This window comes from Bos indicus, chromosome 25 (genome assembly GCF_029378745.1).
Source record: "Bos indicus isolate NIAB-ARS_2022 breed Sahiwal x Tharparkar chromosome 25, NIAB-ARS_B.indTharparkar_mat_pri_1.0, whole genome shotgun sequence".
Classification (NCBI taxonomy): domain Eukaryota; kingdom Metazoa; phylum Chordata; class Mammalia; order Artiodactyla; family Bovidae; genus Bos; species Bos indicus.
In genome coordinates, this window is record NC_091784.1 from 26,311,864 (window position 1) to 26,325,271 (window position 13,408).

At 51.5% G+C, this 13,408-nt stretch overlaps 1 protein-coding gene across 3 annotated transcripts in view; it reads left to right on the forward strand.

Annotated features, from left to right (window-relative positions):
* Positions 1-13,408, forward strand: part of KATNIP (katanin interacting protein) — a 229,835-nt gene that overhangs the window by 160,156 nt on the left and 56,271 nt on the right. The gene's annotated exons all lie outside the window — the stretch shown is intronic.

A 13,408-nucleotide genomic window follows, 5' to 3' on the forward strand; every position in this document is an offset into this window, starting at 1 on the left:
TCACAGTGAGAATTTGAACCCCCGCAATTGGACTCCAGGCCCATTTGCTTTGCCAGCGCTTCTCAAACCATAATCCGCAATGACTCCCTTGGGATCTTGATTAAATACAGGTTCTAATGAGATGGTTGGATGGCATCACTGATTCAATGGACATGAACTTGTTTGAAGTCTGAGAGACAGTGAGGGAAAGGGAGGCCTGGCGTGCTACAGTCCATGGGGTCACAAAGAGTCGGATATGACTTGGTGACTGAAAAACAACAATCCAGCAAGTCTAAGGCGGGCCCAAGATTCTGTGTGTGCGGCCGGTTCCGAGGTGCGCCAGTGCTCCTGCTGTGTGCGCCCCACTCCAAACAGCCATTCTTCAGGTCTGTGCTCTTGGGTCTCTCTGATTTCAGAGCCCCTCCCCTTCTTCCTACCCTCACAACACTACCCCCACCCAGGTCCTCATTCTTGCTTTCTCTAAGCTATTTCCCACGTATTCATTTGCATTTATTCCTTCACTGAATACTGGTTCTTGAGCACATCCTAGGTCCCATCAGGTTTCATGATCGATTCTGAAGACACTGATATAAAGACACGGTCTATGCCTTAGACAAGGGGTATCCCCTGTCTAAGAGCCGGCAGACAAGTGATGTAGATGAATGAGACAGTGTGATGAAGACCTTGATCAAGCTGAACCCAGAGTGCCATGGGTTTCAAATAGAAACCTCAGGGACTCTGCAGGGAACTCAGTTGGTGAGGAGGGACAGGACATGGTTTCCCTTCTTTTGATAGAAAAGGGGGCATGAACTATTCTACCTTCCTTTATAAGTGGCTATAAGGGAATCAATAGTATAAGTGAGATGATAAATGGAGACCAATTCTCAGCCTCAGTATTGTTAGGGAGACACTGGGGCCTGGTGGGGAGTGCAGCAGACTGGTCAACACGTGGCCCAGTTAAACGGCAGGCCATTTTTCAGTTTTAACTAATGTTTGCTATGGAGCAATGCCAGCCAGTGCTGCTAGATCTTCCGAACATTCCCAGGGAGCTGGAAATCTGAGTTGAGCTATTTTGTTTGCAAATGTCAGTAGCTAACTTAAATTCTTCTGAAACTACCCTATCCGTGCGTGCTCAGTCATGTCCCACTCTTTGCGACCACCAGACTCCTCTGTCCATTTTCCAGGCAAGAATACTGGAGCGGATTGCATTTCCTTCTCCAAGGGATCTTCCCAGCCCAGGGATCAAATCTGAGTCTCTTGCATTGGCAGGCAGATTCTTTACCACCGTGCTACCTGGGAAGACGAAACCACCATATAGTGCAAACCAAATTCGTCTTTGAGCCAGAGCTGGCTGTTCCCAGCTTGCACTCTCGAGGAGGAGGGTGTCCACCTCGAGCCGGAAGAGGTCAGGGAAGGTGTGAAGGGAGAGCACACCTGAGCTCTAGTGGGAAGAGAAGCCCTGAGCCAGGCAGACAAGGGAAAGCATCTCCAGGTGGAGGGAGATGCTTGGCGAAAAGAGGTGTGGAAAAGTATAGCCTCCTAACCGCTCTCCCTGATCCCAGGCCCAGGCCTCTGGTTTGTCTCCAGTAGCCCCTGGGAGGTCTGATCATGACTGTGGTTTCAAGCCCTCAACTTCAGTCAGTTCAGTCGCTCAATAGTGTCTGACTCTTTGCGACCCCATGGACTGCGGCACACCAGCCTTCCCTGTCCATCACCAATTCCTGGAGCTTCCTCAAACTCACGTCCATCAAGTCAGTGATGACATCCAGCCATCTCATCCTCTGTCGTCCCCTTCTCCTCCTCCCTTCAATCTTTCCCAGCATCAGGGTCTTTTCAAATGAGTCAGCTCTTCGCATCAGGTGGCCAAAGTATTGGAGCTTCAGCTTCAGCATCAGTCCTTCCAATGCTCAAACTTCAAAGGCTTCCCTTGATCCAGAGAATCCAGGTCAGACCTCTGAGTGTGACATCAGGGCCCCCTAATCCCCGTGTGTCAGGCCTGCCTCTCTCTCAGCACCTGCCCCTTGTTCACGCCCCGCTCCAGAGTGCCAGCTGCTCTTGGGGCTCTCCACCAGCCTTCCTTGTAGGCACAACTTTAGTCCCCGGCCCCTCCCGTCTCACTCAACTCCAGGTGCTTGTCTATGCCTCATATCCCTGGAAGACCCAGGCGCCCTTTCTCCAGGGCGCTCACCTGACCCAACCCTTGTGCACTTCTGTACCACGTGAACTAGTTCCATCACCCTAGACCAGGATGCGCACTGGCCTCCCCATCACCCAGGGCATCTTCCGAGCAGGGCCTGAGACTTCACCACTGTTCTACTCCAAGTAGAAGAACATGGCTAGCTAATGAATGAATGAGTTCATTCCCCTAAGAGCCCGTAAGCAGTTGTCTCATCCTCCTTGAGATCCAGACGAGTGACCTAGAGCAGAAGAGGTTAGGATGCCTTCCCCAGGTCACACTGCAGGTTAGAGGCCAAGCAGGAGACCCCGAGCCTCGTGCCTCCTTCCCGCCCTCCCCACCCCTCCTGCACCTCTCCCTGCTGGTTCTCTACCCACCCACTCACCCAGCCGTCCCTCCACATGTGTTCAGTTGCTTCAGTTGTGCCTGACTCTTTGTGACCCCGGGGACTAGCCCCTCCAGGCTCCTCTGTCTACGGGATTTTCCAGGCAAGAATACTGGAGTGGGTTGCCATCTCATCCTACAGGGGATCTTCTCCCTCCAGGGATGGAATCCACATCTCCAGGTGGATTCTTTACCACTGAGCCATCCCTCCAGCTCCCAGATAAACATCTGCTAGGCTCTGGGGATCTAGGTGCTAATGTGGCAGACACAGTCCCAGCCAGCTCTTGTTGACACACGACACTCCTCAGTGAAGTAACAAAAAGCTTTCTCTGATTTATGGTTTTTTAAAAAAACAAATGCCTTAAGTTTAAATTTGAGAAACAGTCCAAACCACTGGATAAGTGAGGAGGTTGCTGTGGGCCTACCAGGCTCCTCTCCCCACCCCCATGGCCAGCTTTGACCCAGGGTGTGTAGGGGGCTGTCCTCCAGGCCGGGAAGGGAGCCCCAGCCCCGAGTAGTGGGCTCCCAGCATCTCAGGCCGGGTCCTCCCGGCCACCCAACACTTCCTGGCAGGCGGTCATCAGCATCTTCTGGAATGAGTAATGAAACAGCACTGACTGCTCAAGCCTGTGCCCTGTAGCCCGGCCCTGTCATTGACTATACAGCTCAGGCCAAGAAAAGCGGATTTTGATGTGCTGGATTACAAAGGAGATAAGCTTCATCTCTTTTGGCCGCAGCCTGCCTTTCTTCCTTAACCTGCACTCGGCCTTCCCTGTGTGCCAAGAATAGAAAAGAGGGCCAGGACGTCCGGGCGTTGTGGCGGGCGCTCTGGGGGGCGGCCGGCTGGGGGGATCAGAGACTCCAGGTGTTCCGACACAGAGCAGCGCGTGCGGGACCACAGGCGCCGGCAGGGCCACCACTTACGTAACGCACACCCATCTGTTGCCAGCATTTTCCGGGGGCAGAAAGCACAAACAAATGCAGCTGCAGGTTGGTTTGATTTAATATTCTCCAGAGAATGCTATTACTGTGTGTTTTAGAGGAGATAAAATGAGAGTTTATAGGAAATATAGCTCAGCCCGGTAGACACGGCTTGTTAAGACGGGTGTTTTGTGTCTGGGAATCTGAGGAAGCAAAGTTCAACGCGAGGCACTAATCCAACCAAGGCTTATTTAGAGCATAAGAAAAGAAGGTGCTGGAAGAATAGGAGTCTCTTATTGGAAGATCTGCTGCCTGTTTAAATCCTTGGGCTAACTTGGATGGGCTCCTTCACCCTCGTTAGGTAATGCGGGGATTCGGAGCCGGCCGGGAGTAGAGGACTTCCGGGCAGGGTAAGGACTCGGAAGCCAGCATCGGTTCACGCAGCCGCACAGGGCAGCCCGCAGATGTGGGTACTCATCATGGCTGCTGTTTTACCCAGCACAGCGCACATCGGGCAGGCGTGAGGCCCCGAGTAGGGGCTCCATAAACATTTTTTTCTTAAATAATTTTATTTACTTATTTATTTATTTTTGACTCTGCTGGGTCCTCGTTGCTGCACAGGTTTTCCCTAGTTGCCGCGAGTGGGGTCTACTCTCTAGCTGGGGTCACTGGCTTCTCATCACAGTGGCTTCTCTTGATGCAGAGCACGGGCTTTGGGGCTCATGGGTTTCCGTCGTTGCGGCTCCCGGGCTCCTAGAGCACAGGCTCAGTAGTTGTGGTGCTCGGGATTTAGTTGCTCCACAGCATGTGGGATCTTCCTGGATCAGGGATCAAACCCGTGCCTCCTGTATTGACACGCGGATTCTTTACAACTGAGCCACCAGGGAAGCCTACTCGGTAAACATTTGATGCCTGATGATGAAATGCATCATCTCAATTAACCTCCTACCCATCCAACACGTGGACGTTGTCAGGCCCCACCTTGTAGATGAAGCTGGGACTTAGAATAAAGAGATCCCAGGGAGCAAATAGACTGGCGTTTCTTTTGTTGGCTCTGCTTGGGAATGCCTGCCTGGAGTGCTGTTGAGAAGGATCTGGAACTTTCCTCCTGGTGCATCCAGGATTGATTAGTGCATGTGATTGATCATCGAGGTTTGTCTTGGGCTCAGGAAGAGGACGTGATAATAGGTTTTCACATTTTGTGATGCTTCCCCAGATTAAATGACTGGCCCCGCTAGTGAGGAGTAAGGGGCCGAGGTGGGATGGGAAGATGGGGTCTGTGGGTTTCCCTGCGGTTTTTCTCTGCACGGCTTCCCCTGCAGAGCAGCATCTGCTAGGAGAAAAGAATCAATAGTCTCCCCTAGGATGTTATAACTCATCCAAAAAGTGGACTTTCAGCCGTTGCCCACAGTCCATCTGTTTTCCTATATATTAATAACAAGCATATTAACCTGCTACGTGGTACCACCTTGAGTGAAAACAGGCAGGTCGTCACCATTTTTGCCAACATCATCACCACACAGGTTCCGCCTCCAGCCTGGTCACACCAGCAGGAGAAGCAGGGCCCAGTGGTACATGTTACACACGGAAATGGTGCTAATTAAATAGCTTTTGAAGGAATGAATGAGTGAGGGACAGTGGTATGTTTCTGTGACTTGTCGTGGTCAACCAGGCCAGTACTGCCCAATAGAACTTTCTGCAGTGATCTTAACATGTTCTCTCTGCCCTGTCCAGTGAGAACAATTCAAGTTCTCAGCCCCAGGTGGCCACTGAGACCTTGAGTTGTGGCTCCTGTAACTTACAGACCACCATTTTACAATATATTTCATTTTAATACTACTGTAAGTGCCACATGTGGCTGGTGACCATGTATTGGACCACACAAGTCTTGGTGCTCAGGGAGCCGTGTTGAACAAACAGACAAGACCCTGTTCATACAGTCCTCTCCCTTCTCATGAGGAAGGGAACAAGAAACGAGGGCACAAATGCCTAGTGTCATCTCCAGTAATGCTAAGTGTTCTGAAGATGATGACATCTGGCAACCAGAGAGGGACAAGGGGAGAATGAAGCAGAGCCGCGCTGGACAGGTGATCAAAGGCATCCCTGACCTGAATGTTGAGAAGGAGTAGCCGTGGGGACGTAAGTGGGAAGGGAATTCTTGGCAGGGGGCATAGCAAGAATAAAGGCTCTGAGGCAGGAACAGCCAGTTTAGGCAGAGGCTGAGCTGGTGAACAAAGGAGAGTGTAAGGGGAGGCCCCAGAGGTGGGTGGGAACCAGGTCATGTAGACCTCACTGGTCTGAAGGCAGAATAGGGAGAGGGTCAGAGTCAGCTTGGCTGGGGCAAACCCTGGCTCCTCCTCGTCCTAGCTCTGTGACCTTGGGGGTGTTGTTCTGCACCTCTCTGACTCCGTTTCCTCATCTGTAAAATGGGGGGTGATTATTGTTCAGTTAAGACATATGAAGTGCTCATGATTCCTGGCCTTCATGAACTCTATACAAAGATCAGCTCTTGGTATCATTATGGGAGGGTTTGGGGCAAAGGGTGACACAATCTGATTGAGGAATTTAAAAGATCATTCTGGATGCTTTTTGGAGAAGGGGTCAGAGAGAAGGGGGACCCCCAAGAAGAGGCGTTTTGGGGCCTCCACAGTCTAGCTTGGTGGCTTGGATGAGGGTCTCAGTGCTTCTGGAATGCACCATACTGCTGCTGCTGCTAAGTTGCTTCAGTCGTGTCCGACTCTGTGCGACCCCATAGACGGCAGCCCACCAGGCTCCCCCATCCCTGGGATTCTCCAGGCAAGAACACCGGAGTGGGTTGCCATTTCCATCTCCAATGCATGAAAGCGAAAACTGAAAGAGAAGTCGCTCAGTCGTGTCCGACTCTTAACGACCCCATGGACTGCAGCCTACCAGGCTCCTCCGTCCATGGGATTTTCCAGGCAAGAGTACTGGAGTGGGGTGCCATTGCCTTCTCCGGGAATGCACCATGGATAGATTCAATTCATCCCAGGGCAATATTTGTATTTTCAGAAAGGCCTTTCATGGTGGGGTAGGGATGGACTTTCAAATGAACGCAAGTGAAGAGATTAGTTCATTAACAACCTATGTACCCTTCTCCAGCTTCAATAGTTGTCTACATTCTGCCATTTTTGTTTCCTCTCTTCCCCTAACATTTAAAAAGAAATTGTAGGTATCATATCATTTCACTCAAAATTTTTTGCGTGCATCTCTAACAGATAAGAAGTTTGTTTTTATATCATCCCGATGCTGCTATCATATCTGACAATCATTCATTATTATGCTTCAGTACCCAGTCCACATTCAAATATCCCTAACTGCCTGATTTTTAATAGTTAATTTGTTTGGCCACACCATGTGGCATGCAGGATTTTAGTTCCCTGACCAGGGATCGAACCCTCGGCCCCTGCAGTGGAAGAGTCTTAGTCGCTCAGGCATGTCTGACTCTTTGCAGCCCCAAGGACTATAGCCTGTCAGGTTCCTCTGTCCGTGGAATTCTCCAGGCAAGAATACTGGAGTTGGTATAGCCGTTCTCTTCTCTAGGGCATTCTTCCTGATGCAGGTATCAAACCCAGGTGTCCTGCATTGCAGGCGGATTCTTTACCACCTGAGCCACCAGGGCAGTAGAACAGTGGAGTCTTAACCACTGGACACCAAGGAAGTCCCAACAGTTGATTCGTTTGGATCAGGATACAAACCAAGGCCAAACATGGCAATGGCTTTGAAGTCAAAGATGTGACCTTCGTTTGGGCAACTGAGTCAGTGTAGCCTGATGGCTCCACCACATGGTAGGGTCTGGGCACCTCTGGCCTGGGGAGCACCCTCAGGCCTGGCGAGCATTCGTGTGTGTGCACACTAAGTCACTTCATCATGTCTGACTCCTTGCAACCCCATGGACTGTAGCCCACCAGACTCCTCTGCCCATGAGATTCTTCAGGCAAAATACAGGAGTGGGTTGCCATGCCCTTCTCCAGGGAATCTTCCCGACCCAGGGATTGAACCTGCATCTCTTAAGTCTTCTGCATTGGCGGGCAGGTTCTTTACCACTAGTGCCATCTGGGAAGCCCTTGGGGACCATGATGGCATCTTAATAGGGTGGCTGGGAGGAAGGGCACTGACCCAGATGCGAAAGAGCCTTCCTTAGGTGTTGACCTTGGGCTTGGTCTGGGCCACTATCAACTGCTAGAGGGTGCTGTCTGGTGGGTGAGCTGCAGCCTCTAAAGCCTGTGTGCAGAGTCCATGCTTGGGAAGGTAAGGCATGGTCACCTTGAGAGGTCCAGGAAGCTCAGGTTTGAAGCAGGCCCCCAGCCAGCAGAGGACAGAGAGGTGAGCAGAGAATTCCACCTTGAGAGAGGGGGCCCCACAAGGTGTTCAGGCTCCAACCAGAAGGTTGGAATTCAGAGGCAAACTGTACTCCCAGCAGGAATGAGAACACAGATGCAGAACAGGGGTAGAAGCTGAGGCCTGTATCTCTGTACTGCACAGACCCGGGGACGAGCTGCTTCTGGGACCAGACAGATGTCTAAGCAGAGAGGGCTGTTCACCCATGTGCATGGGCCAGCCTAGGGCAGCAAGACAAATCCCAGACCCCCTAGAGGGTAGAGCTCTCCTCTCCCACCTCCTGCCTGCCTTGGCCAGGACTGACTTAGTAGCTGAATCTGTTGATTAAAATTCTCAGTCCCAACACTAGTGTTATCAGCCAGGATTCTTTTGGTAACAAAAGACAAGAAAACCCAATTAAATCCAGCTTAAGGACAAAAAGGCGTTCTTTGGCCCATGTTACAGGAGAGTATGAGTTGGCTGCCTTCAGGCATGGCAGGATCCAGGAGTTCACATGATGCCATCAGGAATCTCCTCCCTCTGTGTTGGCATCATTCTCCGGTTCCAAGTGGTGGCCCCGTTGACATTGCTCTTGATTTCAAGAGTGCTTGCAGAAAGCCCCAGGTCTATGGCCCCCTGGCCAGGCCTGGGTTGCGAGTTGGAGCGAGGCCTACATTATCCACATGAAGTGAGGTCAAGGGAAGGGTGGATTCCCAATGAAAAATTGAGGTGCTGGCTAAGGAGGGAAAATCACCAGGGAAAGTACAAAATGAGACCCAGACTAGGTCCTTTTCTTTCCCTCTAAGATCGTGGAAGTCACCTGCCGGTGAACGTACTCATCAGCTCCCAGATCTAAACCCACCCCAAGGCTTAATTTCTGAACCAAGCTTCTCTCCTGACCACGAGATGCTTTTCTTCGGCATTTCTGCCTGGCCATGTACTGAAGCCCTTGCTTTGGTACCCCAACCCCAGACCCCTCAGCCCCACTCCAGGCTCTGCTTCCTTTTGCTGTCTGCAGCAGCACTTGACTCCCACCTTTGAATCCTCCACTCCCCCTGTGCCCCTCCCTGCCAGTCATCTTTAGGTCCTACCGTTTCCACTGCCCTAATCTGCCTCCTTCCAAGACCAGCTCCTCCTTCCCCTGCTGCCTGCTGTCTCCTCCATCTCCCTCTCGGCTCACTCATCTGCTCGGTCCCTCTGTCTCATCGGCAGAGCCATATCGATCGCCCCAGACATTGTGCTGGGGCCAGGAATCAGACATGCTGTCTGCCCCTGTGAGCTCTTGCCCAGGCAGGTGGGCCAGGGGGACCCCTGCAAACCACAGTTCGGTGGGGCCAGGACAGTGGCGAGGGATGAGCTGAGGGCCTAGCTGCTACAGAATGCTTCAGGGGAGTGACCACAGTCCCCGGCCAGCATGTGCTGCCCCAGACATCCTGGGAAGAGGCTGTGCCCCGGTGGACCAAAGGCAGCTCACAGATTGCAGCTGGCTCACACTGTGTTTTCAAAATTCTTTGGGTTTTGTGTGTGTGTGTGTGTTTTAAATTATTTATTTATTTGGATGCATTGAGTCTGAGTTGAGGCACTTGGGCTTCTCTCCAGCTGTAGTATGCAGGCTTAGTTGCCCTGCAGCATGTGGGATCGATCAGGGATTGAACCCACATCCCCTGCGTTGGAATGCAAACTCTCAACCACAGGACCACCAGTGAAAGTGAAAGTCCCTCAGTCATATCCGATTCTTTGTGACCCCATGGACTACACAGTCCATGGAATTCTCCAGGCCACAAAACTGGAGTGGGAAGCCTTTCCCTTCTCCAGGGGATCTTCCAAACTCAGGGATCAAACCCAGGTCTCCCACATTGCAGACAGATTCTTTACCAGCTGAGCCACAAGGGAAGCCCAAGAATACTGGAGGGGGTAGCCTATCCCTTCTCCAGGGGATCCTCCTGACCCAGGAATCAAACTGGGGTCTCTTGCATTGCAGGCTGATTCTTTACCAACTGAGCTATCAGGGAAGCCCACAGGACCACCAGGGAAGTCCCCAAAGTTCTTTGAATCAATTCAGTTCAGTTCAGTTCACTCAGTCATCTCTGACTCTTTGCAACCCCATGGACTGCAGCATGTTAGGCTTCCCTGTCCATCACCAACTCCCAGCGCTTTCTTCAAACTCATGTCCATCAAGTTGGTGATGCCATCCAACCATCTCATCCTCTGTCATCACCTTCTCTTCCTGTTTTCAATCTTTCCCAGCATTAGGGTCTTTTCCAATGAGTCAGTTCTTTACATCAGGTGGTCAAAGGATTGGAGCTTCAGCTTCAGCATCAGTCCTTTCAATGGATCTTCAGGATTGATTTCCTTTAAGATTGACTGGTTTGATCTCCTTGCTGTCCAGGGGACTCTCAAGAGTCTTCCCCAACACCACAGTTGAAAAGCATCAATTCTTTGGTGCTCAGCCTTCTTTATGGTCCAACTTTCACATCCCTAGGTGACTACTGGAAAAACCATAGCTTTGACTGGACGGACCTTTGTTGGTAAAGTAATGTCTCTGCTTTTTTTTTTTTTAATTACTAACATTTAAAAATTGGTGAGTTTCCATGAAAAATAGGGACCTTTAACTAGAAGATCTGGTGACATCAGGTCACATCCACTCCTGGGAGCTTTGGTGGAGCTGAGTTGGGGCGCGGCAGTTGCCATCACTCTCATGCGTGTCCCTGACACAGTGGCACCGTGGTCCTGACACCACACCACCCCTCCCACTTGACATGTTTCCGTGGGCCCTGCGCAAATGTGCCTCCTCCACTCTCAGAAAACCGGCTCTCTGGTGCGTCCATCCTTACGGAAACTCCATCCCCTCTGGTCCCCGGGGAACTCTTCTCTCCTCTGTGACTTTGCTCCTGCCCTGCCCAGCACGTGGAATGCATAGCCAGTCTTATTACAAACCTTGTCTTTGGAAACTTCGAAGTTCTACTTAAGTCCCTCTTCACCCACCAGCCTCCCGCACACTCCCAGCCTGCCCCAGGCCCCTGCTGATGGTCTCAGCCACCCCTTCTGGGCACCAGATTTCGTGCTTCCCTAGGGTATCCGTCAGTTTCCTGAGCCTCCCATGTCGCGGACAAACAGGTGCCCCTGGCCAAATGTATCCTGCAGGAGTGCTCCATTTGGCGCTCACAACGTTGCACAGCTTGTGAAACATTTGACAACGTGGAAAGCTGGCTTCTGATGAGTGGTGGTATTCCCTCTGTAGTGTCCGCTGGCTGGAGCCCAGTGACTCCTGCAGCCTCTAGACTTGTAGGCAGGCGCTCCCCGGTTCCCGTCCCCCCACGTTGGCGGTACTGTAAGCATTTGAGTCTGTGACCCCTAATTATTCAGGCTTTTGTGAACTCCTCAAGGAGAGGAGCCCCGCTTTCCTCTTTTGTGTGTCACACAGGCCAGGATCCTGAGAGGCCCCCATGTGGTCCATGCTGGGTTGGATAAAACTGTAAGAATTGCCAGCTAGGGCCCGAGCCCAGATCAAGGGGAGTCTTTTTTTTTTTTTTTTTAATTAAAATATAGTTGATTTACAATATTGTGTTCATTTCAGGTGTACAACAAAGTGATTCAGTTATGTATTAATATATATGTGTGTGTGTGTATGTATTATGTATGAGTATATATAGATGGGCTTCCCAAGTGGTACTAGTGGTAAAGAATCTGCCAATTCAGGAGACACAGAGACTTGGGTCTGATTGCTGGCTCCGGAAGATCCCCTGGAGTAGGAAATGGCAACCCGCTCCAAGATTCTTGCCTGGAAATTTTCATGGACAGAGGAGCCTGGTGGGCTGGAGTCCTTGGGTTTGCAAAGAGTCGGACACGACTGAGTGACTGAATACACACACATGTATATGGATACATACATATATCCATACATATATGCACACACACACATATAGATAGATAAATAGATAGATTCCTTTTCACATTCTTTCCCCTTAAAGGTTATTGCAAAATATCGAGTATCATTACCCATAACCAACAGAAGGTCATTGTTGGTTATCTATTTTATGTGAAACTGAAAGATGTGTCTTGACTCTTTGGGACCCCCTGGGCTATACAGTCCATGGAATTCTCCAGGCCAGAATACTGGAGTGGGTAGCCTCTCCTTTCTCCAGGGGATCTTCCCAACCAAAGGATTGAACCCAAGTCTCCCACCTTACAGGCCTATTCTTTACCAGCTGAGCCACAAGGGCAGCCCAAGAATACTGGAGTGGGTAGCCTACCCCTTCTCCATCAGATTCTTCCCAACCCAGGAATCGAATCAGGGTCTCCTGCATTGCAGGAAGATTCTTTACCAACTGAGCTATCAGAGAAGCCCTTATATAGTAGTATGTATCTATTAATCCCAACTCAAGGAGTATTGACCTAAGTTAGCGAGAGTAATTCTAGGCCCCATCCTAGAACGAATGGGGTTCTCCTGAACCTGCTGCCAACCTGCGGCAGGAACAGGGGTCACTGCACCCAGCCTTAGGGAAGCAGGGGGTCTCTGGCCACCCTACCCCTGAGCAGCCAGTGTCAGCGGGTATAGCCATCCAGGCAGTAGGTTGGGTACAAGACAAAGATGGCAGCTTCTTGAGCATGTATAATGTGCCAGGCGGCATTCAAAGGACTTTACATACATCAGCTCATTTATTCCAAACTGCAGTGAGATGAGTACTATGGTGGTCAGCTCTATCCTACAGATGGGGAAACTGAGGCGCAGAACAGCTTGCTGGTGGTCACATGACTCCCAGGCAGTCTGGTGCCCATCACCTGGCCCTGCCTTTTAATAGAGGGGCACTGTGGTCCCCGGTGAGCCAGGACCTGCCTAGGGCAGCTATCCCTGCCCTGGCTCCATCCTGCCAGATGGCCTAAATTTTTAAGAGAAGCCAAAAATGCACATTGTTATGTGAACGCTCTCAGTTTTTGGACAGCATCAGCTGGTTCTGAACATTTAACTCCTCTGTGGGCCGAACCAGCCCAGGGTCAGCCACAGGGGCTCCAGTTAGTGACCCCGTCTGTCACATCCCATCCCCGTCCTTCCTCCTCTGTGACTTTGGGCGGGGGCGGGGGAAGGGGTCAGTCATTGGCTCCCAGCCTGGCTTGTAGTAGGTTATCTGCAGCTTGTAATGTGTCACATGCCCCACCATCTTCATCAAGTTACTGTGTCACAAAGAAGGGTTTTCATTGGTCTTCCTCCCAAGGGACAGACGAAGGGTCATTGAGATCTCATCCCCAATAAAGCATTCTAGTTCAGGTGCTCCAGGAGGGAGCAGCTTTAGTTCTCAGAGCCCGGTCTTAAGATAGATAGTAATAGGCCCGTTTCCCCGTCCTCGAAGGCCTCCATCCAGGCGAGGACAGGTTGGCACGTGGGCCCACAAGGTCGTTGGCGCGGGGGTCCCGGTGCACACTCAGCTCTGAGAGCCCAGAGGAGGACCCTCGACCCAACCTAAGGAGGCAGGCGGGGCAGGTGGGGAAGGCCGGGGGCTTCCCAGAGGAGTCAGCTCCCGAGCTGGGTCCTGAAGCCTGCATGATGGCTGTCTAGGGGGCAGCGGCTCACCCCCCAAAGGCCCCCATCCCCAGAAAGCCTCGCAATCATCC